Genomic DNA, 7,913 nt, shown 5'->3' on the forward strand with positions numbered 1-7,913 from the left:
GGTAATCGAACTTGGATGCTCTGCTGCTTTAGAGAGGTTGACTTAACCGACTCTCCTATCTGAACACGCTTTCCCTCCGACCCACATGTTCAACTTAACGCACGCTGCAACACAGCGTGCTGCAGAATAGACACTACTAAATTATATATATTTAGTCCAGATTGTATACCAGTCAGGTTCATCTCAGAGTATGCTGATACAATAGCTCCATATGTAGCAATTGTATACAACCGCTCGCTCTCAGAAAGGTCCGTACATGAAGACTGGAAAATTCTCAAGTCACACCAATACCCAAAAGAGGAAGTAGGAGTAATCCGCTGAATTACAGGCACATATCACTAACGTCGATTTGCAGTAGGGTTTTGGAACACATACTGTATTCGAACGATACGAAGTAGCTCGAAGAAGACGATTTATTGACACATAGTCAGGACGGATTCAGAAAATATCGTTCTTGCGAAACAGAACTAGCTCTTTATGCTCATGAAGTAATGAGTGCTATCGACAGGGGCTGTCAAATTGATTCCATATTTTTAGATTTCCAGAAGGCTTTCGACAACGTTCCTCATAAGCGTATTCTAACCAAACTGCGTGCCTATGTTATATCGCCTCAGTTGTGCGACTGGATTCGTGATTTCCTGTCAGAAAGGTCACAGTTCGTAGTAATAGAGGGAAAATCATCCAGTAAAACAGAAGTAACATCCGGCGTTCCGCAAGGAAGTGTTATAGGCCCTCTGTTGTTCCTGATCTATATTAACGACATAGGAGACAATCTGAGTAGCCGTCTTAGATTGTTTGCAGATGATTCTGTCATTTACCGTCTTGAAAAGTCATCAGATGACCAAAACGAATTGGAAAATGATTTAGATACATACTTGTATGGCGCGAAAAGTGGCAACTGACCCTTGGTAAAGAAAAGCATAAAGTTATTCACATGAGTACTAAAAGAAATCCGCTAAATTTCCATTACACGAGAAGTCACACAAATCTGAAGGCTGTAAATTCAATTAAATATTTGGGGATTAGAGTTACAAATAACCTAAATTACAACGATCACATCGATAATGTTGTTTGTAGAGCAAACCAAAGACTGCGGTTCACTGGCAGAACACTTAGAAGGTGCAACAGGTGTACTAAAGAGACTGCTTACACCACGCTTGTCCGCCCTATCCTGGAGTATTACTGTGCGGTGCGGGATCCGCATCAGGTGGGACAGACGGATGACGTGGAAAAAGTACAAAGAAGGGCAGCTCGTTTTGTATTATCGCAAAATGGGGGAGATAGTGCCACAGACATGACACGTGAATTGGAGTGGCAATCATTAAAACAAAGGCGTTTTTCGTTGCGACGGGAATTTCTCATGAAATTTTAATCACCAGTTTTCTCCTCCGATTGCGAGAACATTCTGTTGGCACCCACGTACATAGAGAGAAATGATCATCACGATAAAATAAGAGAAATCAGGGCTCGCACAGACAATTTTAAGCGATCTTTTTTCCCCCTCGCCGTTCGAGAGTGGAATGGTAGAGAGACAGCTTGAGGTGGTTCATTAAACCCTCTGCCAGGCACTTTATTGTGAATAGCAGAGTAATCATGTGATTTAGAGTAGGTGAAGTTGTTTCAGAACTTGATGGTTTACTGCGTTAACATGAAGACCTTCCGTGATTACAAAAACATATTTCTATGGAACTATGCTGGATACAGTGCCAACGGCCTTACCGCAGTAGTAACACCGATTCCCATCAGAACACCGAAGTTAAGCTCTGTCGGGCTGGGCTAGCACTTGGATGGGTGACCATCCGGTCTGCCGAGCGCTGTTGGCAAGCGGGGTGCACTCAGCCCTTGTGAGGCAAACTGAGGAGCTACTTGACTGAGAAGAAGCGGCTCCGGTCTCGGAAACTGACATACGGTCGGGAGAGCGATGTGCTGGCCACATGCCCCTCCACATCCGCATCCAGTGATGCCTATGGACTGAGAATGATACGGCAGCCGGTCGGTACCGTTGGGCCTTCATGGCCTGTTCAGGAGGAGTTTAGTTTAGTTTTATGCTGGATACAGTTGTGCAGTTTGTTGCACGTGGTACCTTCGCTCATAAAACTTTTTATAGATACGATTCAATTTTTATGGACACAGTATTACATTAGCTGTGACAGCATCTGATTCCTTTTCTCTCTCTCATGGTTACAGGTAGAATAATTCAGCAGTGCTGTTGTCCTGATGAAGTCTACGCGGGAGAAACACGTTCGCCTATTACAGTTCGGCGACAGTTCCGAAGTGCCTACGGTCGATATCCACTGGAACAGATCGATGCACACAATGATTACTATAAAAAGTTCCTTTTCCCGATGAAGCATAATTTCATATCTCCAAGAAAGTAAACTAGCATAACGTCCAGGTGTTGGGGTCGGAGAAACCAGATACCGTGGTATGGCAGCTAAGGAACAGCCTGAAAGTAAATGTGTGGTGTAGCTTAATGCACAACAAAATTATTGGACCGTTGCTGTTGCACTGAGCCTGCCATTACAGCAACAGTCCCTGTGGATATATTGGAGCTGTATGTCTCATCTGTCACAGGAATTTTAACGATGCACTGCCATTCAACAAGATGGTCCACTACCGCACAAAGGTTACTTGTTCGCCGGTTCTTTGATGAAATTTTACGGTCAGATGGATCGGCAGAGGCGGCCAACATAATTTCCACCACGTTCACCAGACGTAACGTTGCCTTACTTTTTTTTGTAGGGTTACGTTAAGGGTTAACTGTTCAGTTTGTCAGTGCCTGGTGTGGAGACTCTTACGCCATGATGCTGTAGAGATGGCGACGGAAGAGACGTTGGCAAAGGCATGGAGAGCAACGAGCATCTCCTAGACCAGGGCCGGCGACGGCGTGCCAGACTTCACGCGGCAGGGTGTGTGAGCCGCGTGCCGGCCTAGATTCGGCCTGTCTCGGCTTTATTACCTCCTTCCCGGAAGTACCGGGTGATCAAAAAGGCAGTATAAATTTGAAAACTTAATAAACCACGGAATAATGTAGATAGAGAGGTAAAAATTGACACACATGCTTGGAATGACATGGGGTTTTATTAGAACACAAAAAAAACAAAGTTCACAAAATGTCCGACAGATGGCGCTGGCAGCAAAACGTCAGTGACTGCGTATGACAATCGTGTATAAAAGGAGCTGTAATGAGAGAGGGAATCACCTTGGCCTCACCCTCGACCGACACCTCACCTGGACCCCTCATCTCCAGACTGTCCAGCAGAAAGCCCATTCCCGCCTCTGCCTTCAGAAACTCCTGTCTGGCCAGACATGGGGATTGCATCCTTCTACCATCCTCCACACCTACAAATCCCTCATCCGTCCTATCCTCTGTTATGCCAGCGTTGCCTGGATCTCCGCCCCCACCCGCTTTTACAAGGCCCTCCAAATCCTTTAACGCCATGCGCTCCGCCTTACCTTCCGTATCCACCTTCCTTCCCCCACACGGCTCCTGTATGAACTGATCCCCTTCCCCCACCTCCTCCTGTTCCTCCAACATCTCCGCATCCTTTACATTGTCCGCAGGCTTGATGCCCCCCACCCTCTCGTTTTCTCCTTCCTCTCCACCCCCCGCCCACTGCCGCGCCTCTATCGCTGTATCCCTCCCTCTCTCCACCTCCACACCCTCCATCTCCTTCATCAGGGCAATTTCCAACACCTCCCCCTCCCGGATGACGAACTTCGCCGTGACATCTACCCTTCCTTCCAACTATAACCTGGCCTTGTTCCGCCCCCCCATCCCCAGGGCCCCCTTTTTCCTCTTCCCTCCTTCTCCCAGAGCGGATTTCCTCCTTTCCCCCCCCCCCTCCCCTGAGACCCTGCACCCCATACTTGCCTCTTTCCTTCCCACATCCCTCCCTACCTGGCCCTCCTCAGTGCGCCCCCCACTTGTCTCCCCCATCTCTTCCCCTCCCTCCCTTCTTCCGGTCTCCCTCATCTCCTTGCGCCTGGCAGATCCTCTGTTTTGATCATCGTCAGTGTGCCACATCAGTGTTGTGTTTAGTGCTGTTTCTCCTGTGCGTCAAGAGATGTGATTTTAATTGTGTACTGCCTTGAGGTTCGCCGTCAGTGTTTGTTATGTGCTACGCCATCCGTCGATACCTTTTATGCTCCAGTCATACTGTGCCTTGTGTTCTTTTAATTGTCACAGTGTGTGGCTTTTTGTGTGTGCTACTTTTAAACAGTTTTTTATCTCCATTTTACAGTCACCCCTTTTTTTGTATATTGCCTTCCATGATGTTCCCCCCTTTTATATCTATGTTCACCATCTTCTCTCCTTTGTTATTTTTAAATGTCTTCTATTGTTTGTTTCTATGTCTTTCGGCTGAAGAGCAGCGCATATGCTGCTGCCAGCCCGCTCCCATGGGCAATTGAAATACAATAAAGAAAAAAAAAAAAAAAAGAGAGAGAATCAGATGCGCCAGCAGTCGCAGCATGTTGACGTTACCTGAAAAGGCGCTTTTAGTGAAGCTGTATTATTAGAATGGGGAATGTGCTAGTTCAGCGTTACGATCCTATCTCCATAGGAAGGGGTTTCGAACGAGTAAAGGTCCGTTGACAAATGCAGCTGTGGCGAGAATGATTTCGAAGTTCGAAGCCACGGGTTGTTTAGACGATAGACCCCGTAGTGGCCGATCGACCACAAGGCGTAATGCTGTTGAGACAGTTCAGGAAGAAATGGAGACTGTAGCGGGTTCGTCTATGCACGGGGACGTCAGCTACTGTTTGGTTGGCACTGAGGCGTACCCTCCGATGCTATCCGTACAAAATCCATCGACATCATGAACTGTTACCTGGTGATTTAGTGAAGAGGAGGGCATTTGCGGTGTGGGCGTTTCAAAAGATGGCGGAGGGTGACGATTAGTTGAGTAACGTGTTGTGGACCGACGAACTCATTTCACGCTCCGAGGGTCTGTCAACGCCCACAACTGCAGAATTTGGACTATCGAAAATCCTAGAACTGTCGTGGAAACTCCATTACACGACGAGAAAGTCACGGTATGGGTTGGATTTACCACATCTACCGTTATCGGGCCTTTTTTCTTCGAGGAAATGCGTGATTCTGGTTTTGTCACTGCTACTGTGACGCGTGAGAGGTACGCCGATATGTTACAGAATCGCATCATCCCCAGCCTGGCTGATAAACACCTGCTGGAACGTACGATCTTTATGCAGGATGGCGCTCCACCCCATATTGCTAGACGCGTGAAAGATCTCTTGCGCGCGTCGTTTGGTGATGATCGTTTGCTCAGCCGCCACTTTCGTCATGCTTGGCCGCCGGCACGGTAGCTCAGCGTGTTCGGTCAGAGGGTTAGCAGTCCTCTGTAATAAAAAAACTGAGTTAATCGATCAACAACGAACTTAAAACGGATGACTTACGACATCCGCCCCGAGCAGATGCAACGAATGAAGGCGAACAAAAAAAGCCGGCACGGTAGCACAGCGCGTTCGGTCAGAGAGCCGGTTGGCCTCTGTAATAAAAAAACTGAGTGGAAGGATCAACCACCGAACATGAACAGGATGTCTTGCGACGTCCGCAACGACTTGCCCGGAAAGGCAAAGGTCCCGAGTTCGAGTCTCGGTCCGGCACACAGTTTTAATCTGCCAGGAAGTTTAAATTGTTTGATTTTATTTTAGGTGAGCGCCAGGCTCCCTACAAGTTTATAATTTCACGAAATAAAGTCCAGGCCAGAATTCACACATCTGCCCCAAATGGTATCGTTGAAAACTTGAATTACTGAAATACTCAAACTCAAATTAAATAAGGATTTGAAATGATTTCGTAGCCTCTGCTGTGAATGAAAATTGCAAAATAAGATAATATTTAAATCTGCTGCGTAATGGCGGCCAATTGTTGCTAGTCAGCGATAACGGCTTTTGGGCGTCGTAGCAACTAAAAAAAACTAATTAATCTCTCTCGTCAAGTGAAACATTAAGATGAGGTGCTTGCATTATCTCGAAATAATAACATGAGCTATATTTATACATGTATTTTAAGCAATAATTTACATACACACCTTAACATCGTCTAGAAGAGAAAACAATAATAACATCTGCAAGCGTTAAGCGCTACACATAATCTCTGTATAACAAAGGAAGCAGAAGATCGATTTGTTTTGTTCGTCTTATATATAGTTAAACAAAGATGTCAATATTTTATTTCAATATATATTTTTTTACTACGATTTAATTACCAGCGATAAGCTCTTTTTCTCATCAGAGTATTTACGTTACAGTTTTTTTGTAAATATTAATCGTACATTTCTTCACAAATGTCTGTTAAGTCTTGTTTGTTTTATTTTAGTCAGGTTTTTTATATGCATTGCACACGCAATGTGCGTAAAAATCTCCTAAGAGACACTACAGCATGCAGACGTGAAGAAATTGGTGGTACGAAGAGTAAAATTTCTGAAGGCGCACGTATTTTCAGTTGCAACAGTTATCGATGGAACTGATGAAGAGTATTGAGACTATGTATATTACTGCGAAGTACGAGTACTTTGGTTAAGTCAAGGGGCATGCTTGGAACGATTGTCGATTTAATACTCGCTGTTGTTCAATTTATGAAGAAAAAAGGAGTGCAGGGACGAAAATTGGAACATCCGGAATGGATTGCAGATCTCACACTTTAAGACGCGGACTTGGTTGCACACTGCCCACAGTAACACACTGAAAGGTGGGAATCAACTTCCTTCATATATTATGAGGATGCATTTAAAAAGAAAATCGCATCGTAGAATGGACACATTCTGAAAAATACAGTCCAGTTCCCTAAGCAAACTGACGTTAAATAAAACGCGAGGTTGCAGAATTCATTGTGGCCTTGAAAGCATTGCAAGAAGAGTGTCCTAAAAGCTTTGAGGACACTACCAATCTTACACATCTGTTTTCGTGCTGTTTTCGAGACCGTCTGACATTTCTGTTGAAAGAACCCTGTGCAAGTACAGATGTATAAGTTTGATCTGGTAATTCCTGTTTCAGAGACAAATCCTGTTACGCTAAAACTGTCCAGGGCGTCTACGTTGCTTTCTTCAGGCAGAGTTTCTACGTCTCCATAATGAGGTTACAAAAGTGCTACAAATTTCAGTCGAAACAAGGCCCCGGGAGCAGACAACATTCCATTAGAACTACTGACAGTCTTGGGAGAGCCAGGGCTAACAAAACTCTACCATTTAGTGAGCAAGATGTATGAGACAGGCGAAATACCCCCAGACTTCAAGAAGAATATAATAATTGCAGTCCCAAAGAAAGCAAGTGTTGACAGATGTGAAGATTGCAGAACTATCAGTTAAATAAGCCACGGTTGCAAAATACTAACGCGAATTCTTTACACACGCCGGCCGCGGTGGTCTCGCGGTTCTAGGCGCTCAGTCCGGAACCGCGCGACTGCTACGGTCGCAGGTTCGAATTCTGCCTCGGGCATGGATGTGTGTGATGTCCTTAGGTTAGTTAGGTTTAAGTAGTCCTAAGTTCTGGGGGACTGATGACAGCAGATGTTTAGTCCCATAGTGCTCAGACCCATTTGAACCATTTTTTCTTTACACACGAATGGAAAAACTGGTACAAGCCGACCTCGGGGAAGATCAGTTTGGATTCCGTAGAAATGTTGGAACACTTGAGGCAATACTGACCCTATGACTTACCTTAGAAAACAGATTAAGGAAAGGCAAACCTACGTTTCTGGCATTTGTAGACTCAGAGACAGCTTTTGACAATGTTGGCTGGAGTACTCTCTTTCAAATTCTGAAAGTGGCAGGGGTAAAATACAGGGAGTGAAAGGCTATTTACAATTTTTACAGAAACCAAATGGCAGTTATAAGAGTCGAGGGACATGAAAGGGAAGCAGTGGTTGGGAAGGGAGTGAGACAGGGTTG

General features: G+C 45.3%; 1 pseudogene; it reads left to right on the top strand.

Moving 5' to 3' along the window:
- Positions 1 to 1,705: 1,705 nt before the first annotated feature.
- On the top strand, positions 1,706 to 1,823 carry LOC126413365 (5S ribosomal RNA; annotated as a pseudogene).
- Positions 1,824 to 7,913: the final 6,090 nt, after the last annotated feature.

The sequence above is a fragment of the Schistocerca serialis genome, chromosome 7, assembly GCF_023864345.2.
Source record: "Schistocerca serialis cubense isolate TAMUIC-IGC-003099 chromosome 7, iqSchSeri2.2, whole genome shotgun sequence".
NCBI lineage: Eukaryota > Metazoa > Arthropoda > Insecta > Orthoptera > Acrididae > Schistocerca > Schistocerca serialis.